Here is a 25,346-nt window from a genome sequence, read left to right as displayed (position 1 = left end):
CTGACCCATAGTGACTCTACAGGACAAGGCACAACTGGCCCCATAGGGTTTCCCAGGCTGTAAATCTTTATAGAAGCAAAGTGCCATGTCTTTCTCCCACACGTGGGTTCGAACCACCAACCTTTCAGACTCTTTGCACGAGGTACCTAGAATAGACAAATTCATAGAGACAGAAAGTAGAATACAGGTTACTAGGGGATAGGGAGAGAAAGGTAATGGGAAGTTATTTTTTAATGCGTATAGAATTTGGGATGATAAAAAAGATCTGGAAATAGATAATAGTGATGGTTACACAACACTGGGAACGTACTTAATGCCACTTAATGTACACTCATACATAGTTAAATGGTTGTTTATGTTATGTATATTTTACCATGAGTCGGAATTGACTCAACGGCAATGGGTTTGGCTTTTGGTTTTGCACATAAATAATGCATTAAGTTTTCTTTAAAAAATCTATTTCCCACTAAAGGGAACCAAGAGTCCATTAAAAAAATCATTGATTCTAAGCCCAAGGCAGGAAAAGTATAAGGTGAGTCTGCAGCAATTTCATGCCAGAAAGCAACAAAGCTATATCCAAGATTATTTAGGGTACTGTCTTATAGTCATGTCAAGAGAATTACAAAGTAAATTTGGTAAAATGTTGACAATGAAGAATTCTGGGGGGGAGAAGTACAGGAAGAGTTATTTGTACTATTTCATAACTTTTCTAGACATTTCATAATAAATTTATAAAAACACATTTAGGAGCCAAACTGAAATAAAATTCCAATGGCAAAAACATGAAACAATTTGACTATCAACAAGGATAATAACTGAAATGGACTGAAAAACTTCATATACAGGTAGTCCCCCAACTAAGCATAGGGTTCTGTTCCAAAAACTCCAATGTAGGTCAAAAACCTTTCCTTTTTTTTTTTTTTGCTTTCATTATCATTGCCTTTTATTATCAGTATATTTCTAAGTCCTATCTTTATTTGTCTTTAGGGTTAGAAGCATTACATATAAACTTACAGATATGGTATCAGCAAATTACATATTACAACACTGTATACAGTACATATTACTAACAATGATATATATAAAAAAAATAGTCCTACGTGCCATTTGTCCTACTCAAATATGTCGTATGTCAGGGACTACCTGTATTTAAATGAATTCTCAATGATAAAAACTAAAAATGTCATTAGTCACCTTTGGAGGATGCTAGGAGATCAATGCATTATTTTGAAAAACAGACTGGTAAATAAAGGGAAAGAAAACATTACCGTGTCTTTGCAATACGACCTGTACCTTAGGTTTCAAGACATAGTTGACTTAATTTATCACTTAAGTAACTCTACAGCCTGACATATGCACTTGGTATTAATTTAAAATTCTTATTCATTTGCTCAATCATCAATTTCCACCTACATCCCAAAAAATAATACTCAGATAAGGGCATGTATCATTTATAAATGTGTATCCCCTGCCACTATATCTCAAATGAGAGCCAGGAATGCTGTTAGCTGTGGTGAAATGGAGCAAAGGAAAGAATCTGGGAGAGGGGAGGCATCTTTACTACCGGGTACTAACACCTTAGAAGCAATAAATTAGAATTGGAGTACATGAAGTAAGAAAAGTATGAGAGAGTAGAAACTGTAAAGGCAAAAGGGCTCTCCAATATAGACAAATACTAAAAATTCTGAAGAGATTAAACATACACAGGAGAACTCTGAGTCCATTACCTTTTCACACCTAGACTGTTCTCTTGTTTAGCTATAGTAAGTGTACAAAAAAAGATGTGTAACATATGCAACACAAATGAAACAAATAAACAACTGAAAGTTAATTCAGTAAATACTTTGTTAAATTAAAGACATTTTAGTGCCTATTATATGCTAAGCATTACATCCCAACAAAACAGTCAAAACAGTGGACAACAATCTTGTTTGGAAGCATAGAGAAAGGCAGAAGAGATTAACTGACAGATGAAGACTAAATATATTGGAATCGGACTCCTAGAATATGTGCTAGAGATAAAAAATGTGTCAACTACTTTCTGCAGGATCCAAAATCTTTGCTTCCAACCCCTAATCCTTTTGTGAATATTATTATTGGTCTACAAGTTTGATGAAAAGCCCTCAGGAATGGAAAAAAATAGGATAGGAAATAAGCAGAGTTCACCGCTAGAACCACAGGCACAAGGCAAAACTTAAAACGACACACCTGCCCAGGGCCCTGGAATGGCTCTTAATCCTTATCTACAAACTATACCACAATACAACCAATATGTTCAAATATTTTTACTAAGATGTCATTCTGATCAAAGGGTCTATCTAGCAGTGCTTCTCAAACAACTTGGGGTTGGAGGACAAAGTTTTTTTAACTTCCAATACAGCCACTGAAAACTTCATGAAGCTCAGTTCTATTATGAAACCCATGAGGTCACCATGAATCAGAACTATTTGATAGCAACTGTTCTTAGTCTTCATTTTCAGATAACAGGTGAATTTTTATTAAAAAAAAAAAAGAAAACATTAAAGTGTCATAGTCATATCAAATTGTTATGTCTCTAGATACTTACTCCAAATTTTTGTACTTCTCCCTTTGGAGACCAATAACAAACACTAAGTGGACCACACAATGTGGTAGTAACACAACTGTAGAAGTTGCATACGAGTACTAAACATGAATACATTTATTAATGTTGCACATACATGCTGCAAACATCCAGGCAGAGGTGGCAAAAAAAAAAAAAAAAAATTCACAAAATATTTCGTATCCCACATAGGTGAGGGGTTGAGGTACGATAATATTTAACTTCTGTTTCTAGCCATGATGAAAGTAACAGGAATGGAATTCATCCTCCTGCCTGAAACAACTAAAAACAAAAACAGTCAAAATACATGAACCATGACACTGAAGAATTAATAGCATAAGACAGTGATCTGAGAGAAATAACCAAATGAAGTAAGCCTCATAAAGCCTAGCTCACTGCTTGGAGTTTCCAGTCCACAGTACCAAAACCAAAAACCAAACCCATTGCCATCTAGTCAATTCCAACTCATAGTGACCCTATAAGACAGAGCAGAACTGACCCATAGGGTTACCAAGGAACGGCTGGTGGATTCGAACTGCTGACCTTTTGATTAGCAGCCGAGCTCTTAACCACTGTGCCACCAGGGATCCCATAATCAACATAGCCAACATTCTAACCAAATGGAGGAGACAGAGTTAGAATTTGAAGCAGCCAAGGTAACTAGAATTTATGAGACCAGAACAGAAAGAAGAGAACTGTTAGAGATAAAGAGCTCCAGAGATCCGCAGAGGGTTCCCACCAGTCTTTGGCTAAGAGCTGATGAGCATAAGAATATTTAGACATGGAAAGAACCACCGGAAAGGATAGGTGAAACAATCCTCAGAGATGTCACAGTGCTTAGAACAGTTTGTGTTCCCATGGGTCAAGGTGGAATGATCTGCCACTACCACATGGGGCATTGAGTAGGTCCCTCGGGAAAAGTACTGCTTTAGCAATGAAGCCAAATTAGAACTAGACTAACGGCTGTCCTGGACCTGCCTAACAAAATTGAAAAGCAAGCTTCAAAACACAGATGAAACTGTTGCCAAATAATTGCATCCCAGAACAAAACCAAGAAATATTCAAAAAAAAAAAAAAAAAATCCAACACTTGACAACAAATCTTACAATGTCCTTTATCCAATAAAAAAATTACCAAGGAAGCAGGAAAATACAATCTATAAAGAGAAAAATCAAGAGAAACAGACTCAGGAATGACGCAGATCAAAAAATTAGACAAGGACATTAAAGCAGTTATTATGAATATGAGCATGACGATGAGAGAAAAAGATATATTTTAAGACAAACTTCTGATGAATACATTGGAAAGTGTCCACGTAAAAACCTGCACACAAACATTTATACTAGCTTTACAGGCAAGTCCTCGGGTTACAAATGAGATCTGTTCCTAAGTGTGTCTTTAAGTTGAATTTATAGCTAAGTCGGAATCCTTGGTGGCATAGTGGTTCAGTGGTATGGCTGCTAACCAAAAGGTCGGCAGTTCAAGGCCACCAGGTGCTCCTTCGAAGCTTTATGGTGCAGTTCTACTCTATCCTATAGGGTTGCTATGAGTCGGAATCAACTTGACGGCAGTGGGTTCGGCGGTTTTTTTTTTTTTAATAGCTAAGTCAAAACAGGTGCATGTGGTTCCTATTTAGCCTTACTTTACTGCAAGAAAAAATTGGAAGCAACCAAGATGTCCTTCAAAAGGTGAATGCATAAGCAAACTGTGGTACACCCATAGAATGTAGTATTATTCAGTGATAAAAAGGCTTCTATCAAGCCATGAAAAGATACAGAAGAACCTTAAATCCATACTGCTAAGAGCTAAAGTTAGTCTCAAAAAGCCACATATTATCTGATTCCAACTATGACATTCTGAAAACGTAAAACTATAGAGGCAGTGAAAAGATCGGTGGTTGCCAGGGAGTAAGGGGAATGGGGAAGGATGAATAGGTGAAACATAGGGCATTTTTTGGGCAATGAAACTATTCTGTATGATACTATAATGGTAAACATACAGTATTATGTATTTGTCAAAACCTATAGGACTGTACAACAATAAAGAGTGAACTTTATTGTAAACTATGGACTTTGGTTAATAATAATGTACCAATATCGGTTCTCGATGGTAACGGATGTACCACAGGAATGCAAAATGTTAATAATAGGAGAAATAGTGCGCAGGGATGAGGGAGGTATATGGGAACTCTGTACTTTTGGCAAAACTTTTCTGTTAAACTGAAACTGTCCTAAAAAATAAAGCCTATATAAAACAAAACACTGGGTAGGATTAACAAATTAGATCCTGCGGAAGAAAAGATTCACGAACTTAGAAGACAGCAAAAGGAACTATCCAAAATAAAAACAGATTTAAGACCAGTGGAAAAAATGAACAGAAGATCATCAGTGAGCGGGAGACATTAACAATCTAAAACACATGTAATTGGAGTCCCTGAAGAAATGGGGGTGGGGGGAGTGTAGTCTGGGAAAAGAATTATTTAAAGAATTAATATTTTTCCAATTTTGATGAAAACTATAAATGCACATTTCCAAGAATCAACAAACTCCAAGCAGAAGAAACATGAAGGAAACTACAGCAGGCACATCATAATCAAATTGCTGAAAATCAGCGATAGAAAAAAAACACAAAGTCAACCAGTACAATATATACACATTACATACAGAATCAGAATATCTACACATTCAATGACAGAGTTTCAAAATAACATAAAAGGAACTTGAACAGTATTGAAAAGAGAAATAGATAGTTCTACAATAGTAGGAAACTGTAACACACCAGTTTCCATGAAGGACAGAACTAGCAACAAATTCAAGAAAAATACAGAAGATCTAAACGCAGTCAACCAACCTGACCACACAGAACACTCCACTCAACAGCAGCACAGTACACATTTTTCTCCAACGTACACAGATCTTCCTCCAGAATAGACCATATCTTAGAACACAAAGCAGGCCTCAATAAATTCAAAAACATTAAAAAAAAAAAATACATAACACCTTCTCTGATCACAAAACTAGAAATCAATAGGAAGAACAAGGGAAAAAAAATCAAACACATACATGGGAACTGAATAACACCTTGCTTAAAAACCACTGGGTAACAGAAGAAATTAAAAACGAAATAAAAAATTCCTAAAATCAAATGAGAATGAAAACACAACATACCAAAACCTACTGCACTCAGCAAAAGCAGTGCTCAGAGGACAACTTATAGCAATAAATGCACACATCAAAAAGAAGGGCCAAAAATCAATAGCTTAAGCTTACAACATGAACAAATAGAAAAAGAGCAGCAAAAGAAACTCAGTCACCAGAAAACAAAATAAAGATCAGAGCAGGAAAAAAAAAAAAAACAGAATCAAGACTACAAGTTGGTTCTTTGAGAGGATCAATAAAATTGACAAACCACTGGCCAAACCGACAAAAGAAAAACAGGAAAAGATGCAAATAACTAAAATAAGTAATGAGATGGGTAATATTACAGCAGAACCAACTGAGATAAAAAGAATCATAACAGAATATTATGAAAACTTGTACTCCGACAAATTTGAAAACCTAGAAGAAAAGGGCAGATTTCTAGAAACACCCTACCTACCTAAACTAACACAAAATGAGGGAGAAAATTTGAACAGACTCATAACAAAAAGAAGAAACTGAAGAGATCATTTAAAAAAAAAAAAACCCAAAAAAGCCCCAGACCAGACAGATTCACTAAAGAATTCTACCAAACATTAAGAGAAGAGTTGAGACATGGCCTGCTCGGCTAGCCGGCACCTGAGGGTCGTGCTGTACCCACTGGCCCAGTCAGCAGCAGCTGTGGCAGGTGGGGAGTGCAGCCTTGGTCGGAGTGGTGCGGTTCTGGCTGGTGTCTCCATCAGCCTGCGTACCCTCCAGGTTCTGGGCGTCGGAACCCTGTGTTTGTGGTTCTGAGCCGCTACAGGGACAGGCCGGTACCATGACCGGAGCAAGGCACAGTTGTGCGGTGTCGACCTGGGAATCGGGCGTCTGGGGGAAGCTCCAGCCGGGCCCGGTTCTAGAGCCGGTCCCCGGAAGTCCCAGCGCCCAGCGTCAGAGGCCGCCCTCCTGCAAGGAGTCGCCCAATCCACAGAGACCTCGTGTGCGGGAGGTCTTGAGAAACCCCGAGGAAAGACACTGAAATTAAGATCCGAATGAGGGAAAAAAAAGGAAAGAGAATTCCAGCACACACACAAAAAAGAAACAGCTCTATGAAGATCCAAGACCACCATCAGTTTGGTCAGGAAGACTGGATAGAAGGGAGTAAGAGTGGCAGGAGTTGACCTCTGAGAACTAGAGGCCAGATCCAGCCACGGTTATTTTACTGCACATAAACAACATGGAGAAACTAATTCACACATTAGCCAATCATGGTGATGATGTCAACTCTTGTGCCTTCTCCTCTTCCCCCTTGGCTACTTGCTCCTTGGACAAAACAATCCGCCTGTACTCTTTAAGTGACTTCTCTGAACTGCCACACTTGTCATTGAAGTTTCACACATATGCTGTCCACGTGTGCTGTTTCTCCCCCTCAGGACATCTTTTGGCTTCATGTTCAACAGATGGTATCACTGTCCTGTGAATAGGCAGTGACAGAACAGCCCAGTGGCAGCCCCGTGAGGGTTTGCCGGTTTTCCCCAGACTCCATTTGTTTGGTGTCAGGAGCAGCTGAGCGAACTGCTGTTTTATGGAATACACAATCATACAAGTTACACAGATGCAGCGGTGTTAAGGATGGCTCCTTGGTGGCCTGTGCATTTTCTCGTAGTGGGGACTTCTTTGTCACTGGCTCCTCATGTGGAGATTTAACAGTGTGGGAAGACAAAATGAGGTGTCTACACAGTGAAAAAGCACATGATCTTGGACTTACCTGCTGTGACTTTTCTTCACAGCCTGTTTCTGATCCAGAACAAGACCTTCAGTTTTTTCGACTGGCATCGTGCAGTCAGGATTGCCAGATCAAAATCTGGATTGTTTCTTTTAACCATTTATCTTAGGTTTTGAATTAAAATACGAAAGTACACTAAGCAGGCACTGTGCTCCTGTTCTGGCTTGTGCTTTTTCCCGTGATGGGCAGATGCTAGTCTCTGGATCAGTGGATAAGTCTATCATAGTATACGATACTAATACAGCGAACATACTTCATATGTTGACTTAGCACACCAGGTATGTCACAACCTGTGCCTTTGCACCCATTACTCTTTTACTTGCCACTGGTTCAATGGATGAAACTATGAACATCTGGCAATTTGACAGAGAAGCACTTTGCCAAGCAAGGAGCAATGAAGATCAGCTGAAGCACTTTTACTGAAGATTGGTCAGAGAAGGATGCCTCAGTGTGGCTTTGTGAACAGGGTTTAAAAGACCCTGTTGGTATTTTCAAGACAAATACCACTGATGTAAAAGAACTGCTGAATCTCACAAAAAGAAAGTCTAGCTGATGATTTGAAAATTTAATCACTAGGGCTGCGTACTAAAGTGCTGAGGAAAATTGGAAGAGTTAAGGACAAAGGTGAAATCACTTTCTTCTGGAATTCCTGATGAATTTATATGTCCAATAACTCTTATGAAAGAGCCTGTCATTGCATCAGATGGATATTCATATGAAAAGGAAGCAACGGATAACTGGATCGGTAAAAAGAAATGTGCAAGATGTCTTACACACTTTGGACATGTTATCAGGATGGATCAGTCTCTGGAGAAGGACATCATGCTTGGTAAAGTAGAGGGTCTTCAAAAAAGTGGAAGACCCTCAACGAGATGGACTGACACAGTGGCTACAACAATGAGCTCAAGCATAACGACTGTGAGGATTGTGAAGGACCAGGCAGCATTTAGTTCTGTTGTGCACAGGGTCACTATGAGTCAGAACCGACTCGATGGCACCTAACAAATTGGTAAGAAGTAAAACTATCCCTATTCACAGATGACATGACCCTATACGTAGAAAATCCCAGAGACTGCAAGAAAACTACTGGAATAGAAGGATTCAGAAAAGTGGCATGGCATAAGATGAACACACAAAAATCAGTTGGATTCCTTTACATCAACAAAGAGAACTGGGAAAAGGAAATTAGGAAAACTATACCGTTTACAATAATCTCCAAAAAGATAAAAGAGTTAAGAATAAACCTAACTAGGGACATAAAAGACTTATACAAAGAAAACTACAAAACACTACTGAAAGAAACCAAAAGTAACCTACATAAATGGAACACATACCATGCTCATGGATAGGAAGACTTAACATGAAAATGTCAGTACTTCCCAAAGCAATCTATAGATATAATGCCATCTCGATCCAAATTCCAACAATATTCTTTAACAAGATGAAAAAAACTAATCTCTAACTTTATGTGGAAAGGAAAGAGACACTGGAGAGCTAAAGCATTACTGAAGAATATAGTAGAAGGCCTCACACTACCTGATCTCAGAACCTATTATACAGCCACAGTAGTCAAGACAGACTGGTACTGGTACTATGACAGACACACAGACCAAAGAAACAGAACTGAGAACCCAGAAGTAATCCAGCTATGGACAGCTGATCTTCGATAAAAGGTTAAAGTCCATTCAATGAGGAAGAGATAGTCTCTTTAACAATGGTGCTGGCGAAACTGGATATCCATTTGTAGAAAAATGAAACAGGATCCATACCTCACCATACACAAAAACTGACTCAAAATGGATCAAAGACTTAAATGTTAAATCTATAAAGTTCATGGGAAAAAAATATAGGGACAAAGCTAGGGGCTCTAATGTACGGCAAAAATAAACTACCAAACATAACTAACAATGCACAGACAGCGGAAGATGAGCTAGATAACAGGGACCATCTAAAAATTAAATACTTACGTCATCAAAAGATTTTACCAAAAGAGTAAAGAGAACCTACAGACTGGAAAAAAAATTTTGGCAACGACATACCAGACAAAAGTCTAATCACTAAAATTTACGGGAAACTTCAACACCTCAACAACAAAAAGATAAACAACTCATTTAAAAAATGGGCAAAGGACCAAGACAGGAACCATTCCCAAAGCCAACTCTTAAGACAGGGATTGGACTGAACTATAGCGCAGAAAATGTTAGTGGTAAGGAGTGAGCTTCTTGGATCAAGTAAACACATGAGACTGTGTAGGCAGCTCCTGTCTGGAGGGGAAATGAGAAGGCAGAGGTGGACAGAAGATGGCTGAATAGACACGGAAACAGAGGATGGCGAGGAGTGTGCTGTCTCATTATGGGGAGAGCAACTAGGAGTATATAGCAACGTGCATATAAATTTTTGTATGAGAGACTGACTGGATTTGTAAACTTTCACTTAAAGCACAATAAAAAGTAAATGTTCCACATCCCACTTTAGTGAGTGGCATCCGGGGTCTTAAAAGCTAGCGAGCAGCCATCTAAGATGCATCAACTGATCCCAATACCTGAAGCAAAGGAGAATGAAGAACACCAAAGACACAAGGAAAATACTAGCCCAAGGGACAAAAACGGCCACACAAACCAAAGACTCCATCAGTCTGAGACCAGAAAACCTAGATGGTGCCTGGCTACCACCAATGACAGCCCTGACAGGGAACACAAGAGTCCCTGAGGGAGCGAAAGAAAAGTAGGGTGCAGAACTCAAATTTTAGTAAAAAGACTAGAGTTAATGGTCTGACTGAGACTGGAGGAACCCCAGAAGACATGGCCCCCAGACTCTGTTAACCCAGAACTAAAACCATTCCTGAAGCCAACTCTTCAGACAAAAATTAGACTGGACTGTAAGACATGAAATGACGCTTGTTAAGGCTGTGCTTCTTGGTTCAACTAAACAAATGGGACTAAATGGGCAGCTCCTGTCTGGAGGCAAGAAGAGACGGTGGAGGAGGACAGGAGCTGGTTGAACGGACACGGAAAGTTCGGGGTGGAAGGGAGGAGCGTGTTGACATATTGTGGGGATAATAACTAGGGCCACATAACAATGTGTATGTTTTTGTGTGATGAACCGACTTGAACCGTAAACTTTCACTTAAAGCACAATTTTTAAAAAATCTAAAAAAAAAGGGGGGGGGCAAAAGACATGAACACTTAAACAAAGCCATTCAGGTGGCTAACAAACACATGAAAAGATGCTCGCGATCATCAGCCATTAGAGAAATTGCAAATCAAAACTACAATGAGATACTGTCTCACCCAGGCAATAATGGCACTGACCAAAAAAAAAAAAAAAAAAAACAAATGCTGGCAAAGTTGTGGGGAGATTGGAACTCTTCTATGCTGCTGGTGGGCTTGTAAAATGGTACAACCACTATGGAAAATGGTATGGTACTTCCTTAAAAATCTAGAAATAGAAATGCCTTATGATCCAGCAATCCCACTCCTAGGTATATATTCTAGAGAATAAGAACTGTGACATGAATAGACATGTACACCCATGTTCACTGCAGCATTATTAACAACAGCAAAAAGATGGAAATAACCTAAATGTCCATCAACAGATGAATGGATAAACAAATTGTGGTACTTACTTAAAATGGAATACTACACAATGATAAAGAATAATGATGAATACACAAAACATCCCACAACATGGATGAATCTGGAAGACATTATGCTGAGTGAAAGTAAATCACAAAAGGACAAATACTGTATGAGACCACTACTACACAAAGTCAAAAAAAGGTTTACGCACAGAAAGAAACATTCTTTGTTTACCAGGGATGGGAGGGGGAGGGAGGCAGAATCACTAACTAGATAGTAAAAAAATAGATATGTGTTAATTCTGGTGAAGGGAATAGCAATACACAGTAAGGGGGAAGTCAGCACAACATGACCAAGGCAAAGGAAGACACTGAGAGGTACACAAGAATAAAAGGCAACTACAGTAAATATTATAACATACATAATCCTGCAACAACAGTAAGAATAATAATTTCTGAATGAATATATAGGTAAATATGTATGCTGAGGTCATATGGGAATACATATATATATATACACACACACACATATATATACAGTTGTGGATATTTGTATACATTTTTATGTGCTACATGTACAGTCACATACATAACAGAACACATAGGGAACACTTACGGAAATGTCTTAGACATAAGCAAACACCTCGATAGACTGAGCTACCAGACTTGAAGTCTAAGGACCATAATCTTGGGGGATATCTAAGTCAACTGACATAACACAGTTTGTAATGTTCTACAACCCAGTTTGGTGAGAAGCTTGCAAGCAGCCATCTAAGATGCAACTACTGATCTCTTCCCTACTGGAGCAAAGGAGAGTGAAGAAAATCAAAGACTCAAGGAAGCAATTAGCCCAAAGAACTAATGGACCACATGAACCACAGTCTCCTCTGGCCTGAGACCAGAACAACGAGGTGGTGCCCTCCTACTACTACTGACTGCTCTGACCAGGAACACAATAAAAGGTTCCAGTTAGACTAGAAGGACCCCAGTGGTCACGGCCCCCAGACCTTCTGTTGGCCCAGGACAGGAACCATTCCCGAAGCCAACTCTTCAGACATGGATTGGACTGGACAATGGGTTGAAGAGGGATGCTGGTGAGGAGTGAGCTTCTTGGATCAGGTGGACACTTGTGACTATGTCGGCATCTCCTGCCTGGTGGGGAGATGAGAGGGTGGAGGGGGTTAGAAGCTGGCAAAATGGACATGAAAAGAAAGAGTGGAGGGAGAGAGCAGGCTGTCTCATTAGGGGGAGAGTAATTGGGAGTGTACAGCAAGGTGTATATGGGTTTTTGTGTGAGAGAATGACTTGATTTGTAAACTTTCAATTATTAAAAAAAAAAAAAAAAAGGTCCCAGAGAGAGAAAAATACAGAAAATCAAATTCATACCCTGAGAGTATGGCCCCTGGATACACTTTTAACTCAGTACTTGTCTTGGTTATCCACTGGTGCTGTAACAGAAATACCAAAAGCGGATGGCTTTAACGAAGAGAAATTTATTCTCTCACAGTCCAGTAGGCTAGAAGTCTGAATTCAGGGGGCCAGCTCCAGGGGAAGGCTTTCTCCCTCCCTCAGCTCTGGAGGAAGGTCCTTGTAATCAGTCTTCCCTTGGTCTGGGAGCATCTCAGCACAGGAACCTAAGGTCCAAAGGACAGGCTGTGCTCCCAGTGCTGCTTTCTTGGTGGTATGAGGTCCCCATGTCTCTCTGCTCACTTCTCTCTTTTATATCTCAAAAGAGACTGGCTTAAGACACTATGTAATCTTGTAAATCTCATCAATGTAACTGCCACTAATCTATCTCATTATATCATAATGGCAGGGTTTTACAACACGTAGGGAAATCACATCAGATGACAAAATAGTAGTAGACAACCATACAATACTGGGAATCATGACCTAGCCAAGTTTACAGACATTTTTGGGGGATACAATTCAATCCATGACAGTACTGAAGTCACTCCTGAGGTTCACCCTTCAGCCAAAGATTAGAAGAGGCCCATAAAACAAAATGAGACTAAATGGGCACACCAGCTCAGGGGTAAGGATGAGAAGGCAGGAGGGAACAGGAAAGCTAGTAACAAGGAACCCAAGGTTGAGAAGGGGAGAGTGTTGACATGGCATGAGGCTGGCAACCAATGTCACAAGTTTAATGAGAAACTAATTTGCTCTGTAGACTTTCATCTAAAGTACAATAAAAACAAATTAAATTCATAAAAATGACTAGACTTATTGGTCAGGTAAAGACTGGAGGAACCCCTGAGATGTGGAACTGAAGCTTTAGCCAAATAATAAACTGGCCTATAAAATTACCCAGTAACACCGATGAAGAATGTACTCCTAAAAACGATCAACTACACAAGACCAAAAGAGCAACATTTGACCAAAAGCAAAGACAAGGTAGGCAGGGGCAGGGAAACCAGATGAATGAAAATGGGAAACCCAGGGTGGAAATGAGGAGAGTGCTGACAGACCATGGGTTATCAACCAATGACATGGAACAATTTGTGTATGACTTACTGAATGGAAGCTAATTTACTTTGTAAACTTTCACCTGAAGCACAATAAAAAGTTCAAAAAAAAAAACAAAGGCTTTAGGCCTTTGGAAGGTACTCTTAGGACATATGTTGAAATAAGCAATAGTAAATTTTCCACACTTGTACGTTTTTGTTATTTTTGATCTTTACAGATTTGGTCACCTTTTCTAGCTCAGCCATGAATTCAAAAATATTTCTGAACATATTGTATCAAGTATTATTTAGCATTTCTATCTAGTCTTCTTTTACATTGCCAGAAGTAAAAAATATGAAAATGAAAAAAAAAAAGGACAGTCAACTTCTTGTTAGAAACAACTCAAGCCAAAGACAGCAGATCAGTATCTTTTAAATACTGAAAGAAAAAACAAGCAACCCTATCTAACAGCTAGAAAAATCTTTCAAAAACGTAAGTGAAATAAAGCCTTTTTTCGTACAAAAGCAGAAAGAATTCATTGCCAGCAGACCATCACAAGAAAAAATGTCAAATGAAGTCTAAACATAAGGAAAATGATACCAGATAAAAATTTGAATACTCGATAAAATCTAAAACGATAAAGATCATGGAAGAAAAAAATAGGAACAATGCTAGGAGCCCTAACACATGGCATAAACAGTACACAAAACATTACTAACAATCCACAAACACCAGAAGAGAAACTAGATAACTGGGAGCTCCTAAAAATCAAACACCTATGCTCATCCAAGGACTTCACCAAAAGAGTAAAAAGATTACCTACAGACCAGGAAAAGGTTTTTAGCTATGACATTTCCGATCAGCGGCTGATCTTTAAAATCTACATGATACTGCAAAAATTCGACAACAAAAAGACAAATAACCCAATTAAAAAATGGGCAAAGGATATGAACAGACACTTCACTGAAGAAGACATTCAGGTAGCAAACAGATACATGAGGAAATGTTCACGATCATCAGCCATTAGAGAAATACAAATCAAAACTACAGCGAGAAACCATCTCACTCTAACAAGGCTGGCATTGATCCAAAAAACACAAAATAATAAATGTTGGAGAGGTTCTAGAGAGACTGGAACACTTATACACTGCTGGTGGGAATGTAAAATGGTACAACCACTTTGGAAATCGATTTGGCACTTCCTTAGAAAGCTAGAAATAGAACTATACCACATGATCCAGCATTCCCACTCCTTGGAATATATCCTAGAGAAATAAGAGCCTTTACACAAACAGATATATGCACACCCATGTTCACTGCAGCACTGTTTACAACAGCAAAAAGATGGAACCAACCAAGGTGCCCATCAATGGATGAGTGGATAAATTATGGCATATTCACACAATGGAATACTATGCATCAATAAAGAACAATGACGAATCCGTAAAACATTTCATAACATGGAGGAATCTGGAAGGCATTATGCTGAGTGAAATTAGTCAGTTGCAAAAGGACAAATATTGTTTAAGACCACTATTATAAGAACTCAAGAGACAGTTTAAACAGAGAAGAAAATATTCTTTGGTTACAAGAGTGGGGAGGGAGGGGGAAAGAGAGAGGTATTCACTAATTAGACAGATAAGAACTATTTTAGGTGAAGGGAAAGACAACACACAATACAGGGGAGATCAGCACAACTGGACTAAACCAAAAGCAAGGAAGTTTCCTGAATAAACCCAACATTTCGAAGGCCAGTGTTGCAGGGGCAGGGGTTTGCGGACCATGGTTTCAGGGGACATCTAGGTCAATTAGCATAATAAAATCTATTAAGAATACATTATGCATCCCACTTTGGAGTGTGGCATCTGGGGTCTTAAACCTAGCAAGCAGCCATCTAAGATGCATCAATTGGTTTCAACCTACCTGGAGCAAAAGGAGAATGAAGAATACCAAATACACAAGGTAATTATGAGCCCGAAAGACAGAAAGGGCCACATAAACCAGAGACTACGTCAGCCTGAGACTGGAAGAACTACCCTGACACGGAAGACAACAGGGAACGCCTTGAGGGAACAGGAGAACAGTGGGATGCAGACCTCAAATTCTCATGAAAAGACCAGACTTAATGGTCTGACTGAGACTAGAAGGACCCTGGAAGTCATGGTCCCCAGACCTTCTGTTAGCCCAAGACAGGAAACATTCCCAAAGCCAACTCTTCAGACAGGGGTTGGACTGGACTATAGAAAATGATATTGGTGAGGGGTGAGCTTCTTGGATCAAGTAGACACATGAGACTATGTGAGCAGCTCCTGTCTGGAGGGGAGATGAGAAGGCAGAGGGGGCAAAAGCTGGCTGAATGGACATGGAAACAGAGGGTGGAGAGAAGGAGTGTGCTGTCTCATTAGGGGGAGAGCAACTAGGAGTATATAGCAAGGTGTACCTAAGTTTTTGTATGAGACTGACTTGGTTTGTAAACTTTCACTTAAAGCACAATAAAAATTTTAAAAAAGAAAACAAATTGAAGTCACAAAAAATGAAGAACATTGGAACTGGTAAATAGGACGGTAAATGTAAGTTATTTTTCTTTATTGTTTTAATCTGATTTTTTAACTTTATATGGATTATATCTTGTGTCACTTCTTTAATTAATGTTTGTGAGATTTATCCACATTGATGCACGTAAATCTAGTTTTCACAATTTGTACTCCATTACTGAAATAGGCATTTATCCATTCTACTCTTGTACCTTTTATATTCAATTAAATAAATAGGCTATTTATCCATTTTACTCTTGACTGACATTCGGGTTGTTTCTAGTTTTTGGCTTATTATTTTAGCTGCTGTGAACATTGTCGTTTATGTATTTTGCTGGACAGGTGCACATTTCTTTTCAGTACAGATGAGAAGTGAATATTGTCATAGGTATTTGGAAGATTTTTAAAGAAGCAAAAACAGGCACTTCCAAGTTATTAAGTTATGTATTTTAGCAATAAAATCATATAATGAAAACATTTGCAAAAGACTGATTTTAAAAAAGCTGTCTCCAAAGCATATTACTTCTTTTGAAAAGCAATTACTTTTTCACATGCTAAATTATCAACTTTATCTTGAACTTACATATTCTTTATTTTTCAAAATATCTGCTAGAGAGGACACTACTGACAGCCATTATAATGCAGCTAACAAAGAACTAGGAGTAGAAGCTTTAAATACCCTTTGCTCTGAGTCAATTCCAACTCATAGTGACCCAACAGGACAGAGTAGAGCTGCCCCATAGGGTTTCCAAGGAGCACCTGGTGGATTTGAACTGCTGACCTTTTGGTTAGCCGCTGTAGCTCTTAACTGCTCTGCCACCAGGGTTTTCATTAACCTTATAATGTGACTAACAAAGCTGTAACTACAGGCACCAATTCTATTTTCTTGCTATTTGTTTGTGCTTACATTATCATCTTCAATCCATCATTTGTAAGCAGGAAATCTTTTTAGACACCCTGTCCACATATTTGTTAAGAGCTAGCTTAAACTAGGAGCCCCGGTGGCACAGTAGTTAAGTGTTCAGCTGCTAACCAAATGGTAAAAGTTCGAATCCACCAGTCGCTCCTTGGAAACCATATGAGGCAGTTCTAAGTTCTCCTCTGTCCTATAGGGTCGTTATTGAGTTGGAATCGACTCAAAGGCAACAAAGCAAGAGTCTAAACTAGATAAGGTAAATCATAAATAAGGTAACTGTCATAGCGTCAACCTATATATTATTATTAAAGTTTAATTCCGTCCTACTTTGGAGACCACTTCCTTAAACAGTTAAGTAAATTCCAGGAACTGGACAACTTTATAACTTCCCTTCTCCCACTTTTCTATCACAAGGTTGCAACCAGGAGCAAGGCTGGATAGGTATATAGGAGCCAGATGGTTTAGTTTTGATTCCAACCTAAGGCTTTACGTTTTTATTCTGAAGTAGGAGTTGCTGAATATATAATATGATCAAATTTACTTTTTAGATTGCCCTGACTATGGTACAAAAGGAGCCCTGATGGAGCAGCATTAAGCGCTAGGCTGCTAATGGAAAGGTCACCAGTTGAACCCACCAGCCACTCCAGGGGAGAAAGAAGCTGCAGTCTGCTTCCGTAAAGATTACAGCCTTGGAATCTACTTAACAGCCACAGGGTTGGTTGGCTGTGCAGTACAAAAGATAGTTTGAAGTGCATTCAATTAAAGACAAGAAACCCACTGAAGAAACTATTCAATAAAATAACACTAAAGCACTCAACAGTGATAAATTTACTTCTGTGCCCTTATTTAGTAGTAACTTAGGCAGATAAAAAAGGCCAGACCAAAGACAATACTAGTATAATTAGAAGACGGATTAGAAGTAGTTCTCAAACTGTGAGAAACACTTAAAGGTCTTGTTAAAATAGATTTCTGAGCCCTGGCCCCTAAATTTCTGATTCAGTAGGTCCTGAGGCAATTATAAAACTGGTGTTCATGTCCTATCTGGACCACAGACATGTTTGATCCAATTTTACTTTTTAATATTAATTATAAAAGTTACACTGAAAACTTCGGAGACCTCACATAAAAATCTGGATTTCCATTGTTCTTTAAAAAACCATTATGTAAAATATGAAACCAAAAAGCACTAGAGGAAACAATGGGAGAATTATTTTATAATTAATCTGGGAAAGGCCTTTTAAAAACAAAAATCATAAAACATTTATAAATTCTGCTCCATCTAATTCATTTCACAAAAGTTACCTTACTCAATGCACACAATACAATACGGGAAAAAAAGCCCAAAAGGAAAATATTAAGGGAGATAAACACATTCACAGAAAACAAAACGCAACAGCTCAAAAGTTTTAACACGTGCATTCACTCTGAATAGAAACACAAAACTACACAGAAAACACTTACCCATCAAATAGTCAAAGTGTGCAGGGAAAACAAGCGTTCCCGTATATTGCCTATAGAAGTATAAATTCACAAAACCTCTACGAAGGCTTATTTGGCAGTATCTACCAAAAACAACAAATGAACATACTCCTTGATCCAGCAATTCTACTTGTAGGAATTACCCTACAGATAACACTAGTACATGATTATTACAAGGTTTTCCCTGCAGCACTGTTTGTAACAACAAAATACCGTAAACTCAAATGTACATCAACAGGGAACTTGTTATGAAGACATCCACACAATAGAGTCCTATGCAGCCATTAAAAAAATAACATAAGGAAACTACGCACTGGTGAGGAATGATCCCTAAGATATTAAGTGCCCTTAAAAATGTCTCAGGTTTACTACAGTTTATACAAAAAGGGAGAATAAAAACTATAGACAGCTTGCTTATATATGCATAAAGTACCACTAAACCTAATAAATTTCTAACACAGGTTGACTGAGGAAAAACTGTGTGGTTAGGGATTAAGCGTTGTAGGGACACTTCGCTGTATACCCACCATTCTGAATTTTGAATCATGAATGTATTGTCATTGTGTACTTTAGAGTTAATCCCGACTCACAGGGACCTCACAGGACTGGGTACAACTGCCCCATAGGGTTTCCTAGGCGGATCACCAGGTCTTTTCTCCCACTGAACGGCTGGTGGTTTCGAACAGCCAACCTTTCCAAACTAAACCCACTGCCATCCAGTCGATTTCAACTAACAGCGACCCTATGAGGGCAGAGCAGAACTGCCCCAAAGGGTTTCTAATGCTGTAAGTCTCTACAAAAGCAGACTGCTCAATCTTTCTCCTGCAGAGTGGCAGGTGAGTTCGAACCACTAACCTATGGGTTAGCAGCCAACCACTTAACCACTGAGCCTCCAGGACTCCTTGGTGAATCCATCCTCCAGTCCACTACAATTCCTACCACTTCAATTTTCCCTACCTGGCCCTCTGGGCTTTGTTTCTAAGCCCTGTTTATCAAGCAGTATTATAAGGTCAGTCTGCCAAATATTGGTGAATATTTGTTTGGGAATTGGAAGGGGAGCTAAAAGGGAGTCCAGAATTTCTACTTCTGGGGTTGAGCAATTGAGCACCATCCAATCAATACAAGCATAAAAATGGCAGCAGCAACAGACCTTGCCTAACTTTAGGGGAAGGAGAGAGAATCAAATCAGCAGCAGCATATAACACGAGGTCAGATATATCTTCACTCTGCAACCTTTTCACCAATTCCAGCACAAGCCATCCTTCCCACACACTCTCTACACCTGTGTTCGATAATTCATTGCAGTGACCACACAGAACTCACAGACCATACTCACAAGTATGGGTTTATTAGGGAAGTAACACGTTATAATTTAGGATCAAGATCAACTTGGAAGTAACAGGAACAACTCAGGATATAGTTCCTCCACCAGAATAGCTTGTTCTTGGCTGGCCGCCAGACCCTCACCCTCACCCCCAGCCCTTTCTCAGGCAAGTATTATAAAGCTCTTTAGCTCCATGGATAAGCGACCAAAGGCATCCCACTCCCTCAGGAAGCCTCCTGCCTGAAGGTGCTCAGCTTTCTTGCTCTGTGGGCCTGGAGGCTCACCATGCCACCTCATGCAGGTTTCCTGGTTCTGCTGCTGCCGTTTCTCTGCCGCTGGACTCTGCCATGCTTGCCACCACTTCTCATCATCTTGCACTGTCTCCAGTGTTACAGCTCCTCTGTCTCCTGGGTCTAGGAGGATTTCAGGGCAGGGACCCTGGGTCCAAAGGAAACACTCTGGTACTGGCTCTTCTTCTTGATGGTAGTGAGGTTCCCCCTGAGCCTCTGGGATTGGCTCCTTTTAAGCCTAGAGGGATGGCAAAACTGACCAACCCGTCGTTAGGGCTCCATATACCTTATTTACATAGTCCCACCTACCCCCACAAGGGTTTCATGAACCCTATATGCTTGAGCAAAACTGTCCAATCCCCTTGGTGTGTGTGGAGCCCTGGTTAAGAGCTCAGCTGCTAACCAAAAGGCTCGCAGTTTTAATCTACCACCTGCTCCTTAGAAGCCCTATGGGGCAGTCCTACTCTGTCCTTTAGGGTCACTATGAATCGGACTCAACGACGATAGGTTACAAGACCAAAGCTAGTACAGCCATATTAAAGCAATTCACTGTACCACCATAAGGTAAAAGAACAGGAGTCATTAGTGAAAACTGGGGGTTTAAGTGTTAAGACAAGTTGATTCTAAGGTACTTACAAAAGACCTAAGAAATAGAAAAGGGGCCAGTTCCGACCTAGCCCCGGGTGAACAGGGATGAGAGAGGGCTGTGCTGGCAGCTGGGGTCTAGACTGACCAGGGAAGGGAAGCTGAGATTTCTACAGGATGCAATTGGTGTGTGAAATGGGATTTATTATTCACCACATATTTGGCATCAGAGGTGGATAATCTTAGCCTCCCTGAACTGGTTTGATGTAATTGGTGACAAAGGTTGGATTCACTTAATTAAGTCTTGATGTTATAACACCTGTCCTATTAGATTGTGATTTGATGACCAGGAACTGAGGTGTTGTTCATCTTTGTATCTCTAAATCCTAACATATTAAAATACTCATTAAGTACATTTGTTAAATGAATAAATATAAAGTGGAACCTAGGAATTCAAACTGTTACCTAAAGAAGATTGACTGTAAAGGAAAGAAGCAAGGATAGTAGCTAAACAAGATATGACAGAGGGAATGCTTTTTAAATTCATCCATTTGAGGATGTTTCAATGCAAAGGAGACAATGCCATCATAGAGGGGTGGGAGTAAAGGAGGCACATGAGACCAAATAGGTAATTGCTGCTGGACAGCTAGATATGAGAAAAACTTTTTTTGACGGTTTTTATCTTCAAGATGTTTTTTCCTAACGTTAAACTCCCACTTTGTGACTAAAGTATTCTACTTAAGTTTTTGTTTTGGAAGTAAGTTCCACAAGAAGTATCAACCCTCTAGTCATCTACTGTGTCTGCTACAGCCAAGCAGCTAAACAGAATTAACATTTACAGTAGAAAAGCATACAGTAGCACTTTCTGGCTTCACTTTAAATTCTTGGTCCCGAATTTAAAAGCACTCAACACTGGCAATCCAAACACATTTCCCTAAAATATTTGTCTCTAGGCTCTCCAAAATGACTACTGCTCACTTTTCTCAAAAATTCTCCTACACCATGTTCTACTTCTCCTTACTTCCAGACAGATGATCTTGCCTCATACTTCACTGAGCAAACGGAAAAAATCAGAAAGGAAGACCCTCTTCCTCCCACCACCAAAACTAACAATCTACCTCCATCTGTACCGGTACTCTCTGTCTTTCCTATATCTATGAATGACGTTTACCTGCCAAGATCTTCATACAGTTGGCCCCTTCTGGTCAATCAGATCTCATTGAGGCCATCCCTAAACACCTAAAACAACCACTCAATTGCTATCATGTAATGTTAAAATGGGACTAAAAGTCACTATCTGCATAGCAATTATCACTGACATTCTCACTATATGTGTTGTCTCCATCTAGTAGCAAAAGCTCCACTTCTGTCTCCTTAACCACACTATCTCTGGTACCTAAAGCAAATGCTCAGTAAATATAGTAAAACTATGCTTATAACCTGGGAAGAAAGAAAATCTGTGTCACAAAAATTTCCTGATGGAATGAATCTTGGAGAACTTGTAGTATCTTCCTCCTACCAAAACCATTCTGGTACCTGAAACAAATGCTCAGTAAATATAGTAAAACTATGTTTATAACCTGGGAAGAAAGAAAATCTGTGTCACAAAAATTTCCTGATGGAATGAATCTTGGAGAACTTGTAGTATCTTCCCCCTACCAAAACCATTTCACAAATGGGAAAACTGAAGCCCACAGCAGTAGAGCTGGAAATAGAATCTGGTTTCTTGACTCCTAGTCATGATAAAAATTTACCATTATCTGTCATCCTCACTAAAAGTTATGATCCACACCTATAAACACAAGTTTAACATTCATCTTCGAAAGGACAGATAAATTGTGGTATATTCATAATGGAACCAGCAGAAAGCACTACAACAATAACGTAGTTTACCCTTGGGAGGGAAGCTATTGGCTGAAAAGGGATTTCTGGATGCCAATACAGTATTTTGTTTCTCCTTTCCCTTTGTGAAAATTCACTCAGCTGTACACTTATAATTTGTGCACTTTTATACAGTATATTGTATTTCAATTTACCGAAAAGAAAAAATTTACCCAAAAAAAGGGCAGGTAAATTAAAAAATACATGTAAGTCCAATTATTCACCTCATATTTTACCTTAAAGAATTTAATCTTAAATTTAAAACTATCCAAAATTAAAGAGCAGGAATTTATATTCTTTCAAATCAGGATCTGCCTTCTTTCTCCCAACTAAAATTCCCAGATTTAAACGAGAAAAATGAAAATTCCTTGAATTTTCAAGGACCTAGCTCCATATCTCATTTTTTAAAACTGGTTAAGTGAAGAATACTTTGGATCTGCATATAAGGATTATCAAGATTAATGGATGTGATAATCAGTACAAGGTCATGCTCATTTAGAAATAATCCCAGCAATTATTCCATTTATTTTTCTGCCCTACTCTCCTCCTTCTGCCTCAAAAAAGCAACTTTGGTGTATCAAATATCAGAATTCACTGAATTAAATCTTCTAAACACAGTATATTTTTTTCCAGGTCCACCAACGAGACCCACTTGCCATTTACACATTTGAGTTAACGTACAGACCTAACTCCTCCATTCCACACACACACACAAAAAATAAATAACTGGGTATTTTGGTTAAGTCTTTCATACAAATATATCCTAATTACTAATTCATCATAATTTCATGAGACTGACTCACAGGAGGTTATCTTAATCTCATAACAATTACCAAAATAGTAAGCACCAACGTAAGCCCCACACTAACAAAGATGAAACACAAACCACTTGTGGAAAAAGAAATAACAAACCCCAGAACTTTAAGATGGATTATTGAGCTAAATCACTTGTTTCCATTTTGACATTTTCTCTCTAAAGCAAAGAATGAACACCTCAGGTATTATTACAAGACAGCGAAGCCAAAATGCACCATGTAAGACTTCCTCTTTCTAATTGAACTTTCTCATCCCCCTCATCACCACAGCAAACCACTACTTTTTTAATCTTTGTTAATATAAACAAAAAATTTAAGAACTAGGTTAGAAAGAACTAGTTAGAAAGCTAATAATAAGGACTGATTTAGCATTTTAGACAAGCGGTGATTATTTTGGCAAGGTTGTATAAATGGCATGAGTGGATAGAAGCCCGAAGAAGCATTTTACAGAAACAAAACCGGTCCAGCATCACTAAGTCGTCAAGGTGATATAACCAACTGTGAACTGAGGTTTATTTCTTATTCCATTTTTTCCCTCTACTCATTTGGAAGATATGTACATTTTTATTCTTTCAATGGTTAAACTGAATTTATAATATGCATGCTTATCAAAGCCTAAACTCAAATCATTTTCGTCACCCTCGAACATAAGACCTAGAAGCTTTACTGCTGAACAGCCCCATCACTTACCTGAGATGTTACCTTTACTGTTCTCCTAGACTAGCTAATTAGGTTTTCATGCTATTTCCTCCCAGATAAACTTTTCAATAAGTAATGAGAAAATGAAAACTGAAATTCTGGGGTTTAACCCAGCCTCTGCTGGGAAATTATTTCTCCGTTCTAATCTAAATACTTTGTGATATATTCATGTGGGTCAACATTCTAATCTTGAGTTTCCTCACTTATAAAACAGTTAAATAAATGCTGGTGACTATAAATATACTATCATCATCAGGGGTAAGCCTATAAAGAATCATAAAAATCTCACTGAGACCACTCCCTATACAGGAAAGGCAGCTAATTTCTAAAAAAAATTCTAAAGTGCACAAGAAAAGCAAAAAAAATAAAACCAGGTCCCTAGGAAATAAGGAAAGATTGGGAGGTCAGATCCTGTAGATGAAAAACAGCACTTGTTTCCTCGAATTAATGGGAGGAATGTTTTCCTTCGCTGTTCATAAAATACCTTACGCCTCAGCGGCACTTTGCCGCTTTCAAAGCAAACTTATCTTTTATCATTGCCTCTGGTCGTTCAATTACACTTCGCGCATTCCACTGTCCATTCACCTAGCAACCAGACACCGCTGGTAAGTGAGAAGCTTAACGTCCTCATCATGTCTCCCTGAAGCAACCAAGTCTCCCGCCAACAGCTCCGAAATCTAAAGAACGACGATGCTCCCCACCAGACAGGAGGCCAGGGTCCGCTGAGTCGGAGAGCAAGGTGGCCAGCCCCACAGCACGAGATAAGAAAGGCGACGGCAGGGGAACAAAACTCACAGCGCCCCACCGCGAAAGTCCAAAGCTCTCCCCCAGCCGCTGCTGCCCCAGACAATGGAGTTTTCCCGCCTCCTCGGAGCCCCGCCCCCTGCTCCAGAGCCGGCGGAGGGAAGAGAGCTCTGGAGCAAGGCCCCGCCCACCAGGAGGGCCCGCCCACTCCCGACCCCACAGGTCCAGCCTCCTTCCTCGTGCAGTTTTTTTTTTTTTTTTTTTGGCGCCAAATCTGTTCGTTATAGTCCCGGGTTACCTCAGGACCCTGCCCGAGGCGCGCTCCAGGAATGCGGGGACGGTAGGGACATGAGGGCTAAGCCGGTTCGTCAGGGCGCCGCCTCCCCCGCGACAGCCAAAGCCCAGGGAGGAAAGACAAGGGCAGGCGATGGAGAGAGTCGCCGCTGCCCCCAGCAAGATGGCGGCCGCGAAAAGCGGGGCAGGGGGCGCCAGCCGACTGGAGTTACCGCCAATACGCGAGACTTTCAGCAAGAAGTCGGCTCCTTCATTGTCCGGGCCTCCCTGAACAGCA

General features: G+C 39.6%; 1 protein-coding gene and 1 pseudogene across 3 annotated transcripts in view; one reads left to right on the top strand and one right to left on the bottom strand.

The window, feature by feature from the left end:
* NASP (nuclear autoantigenic sperm protein) overlaps positions 1–25,346 on the bottom strand; it is a 57,592-nt gene that overhangs the window by 31,946 nt on the left and 300 nt on the right. The window lies entirely within an intron of this gene.
* LOC126073206 (WD repeat, SAM and U-box domain-containing protein 1-like) lies at positions 6,884–25,340 on the top strand (annotated as a pseudogene).

The sequence above is a fragment of the Elephas maximus genome, chromosome 3 (assembly GCF_024166365.1).
Source record: "Elephas maximus indicus isolate mEleMax1 chromosome 3, mEleMax1 primary haplotype, whole genome shotgun sequence".
NCBI classification, from domain to species: Eukaryota; Metazoa; Chordata; class Mammalia; order Proboscidea; family Elephantidae; genus Elephas; species Elephas maximus.
The sequence above is the reverse complement of the archived record's forward strand: the minus strand, read 5'-3'. Positions and strand labels throughout refer to the sequence as shown.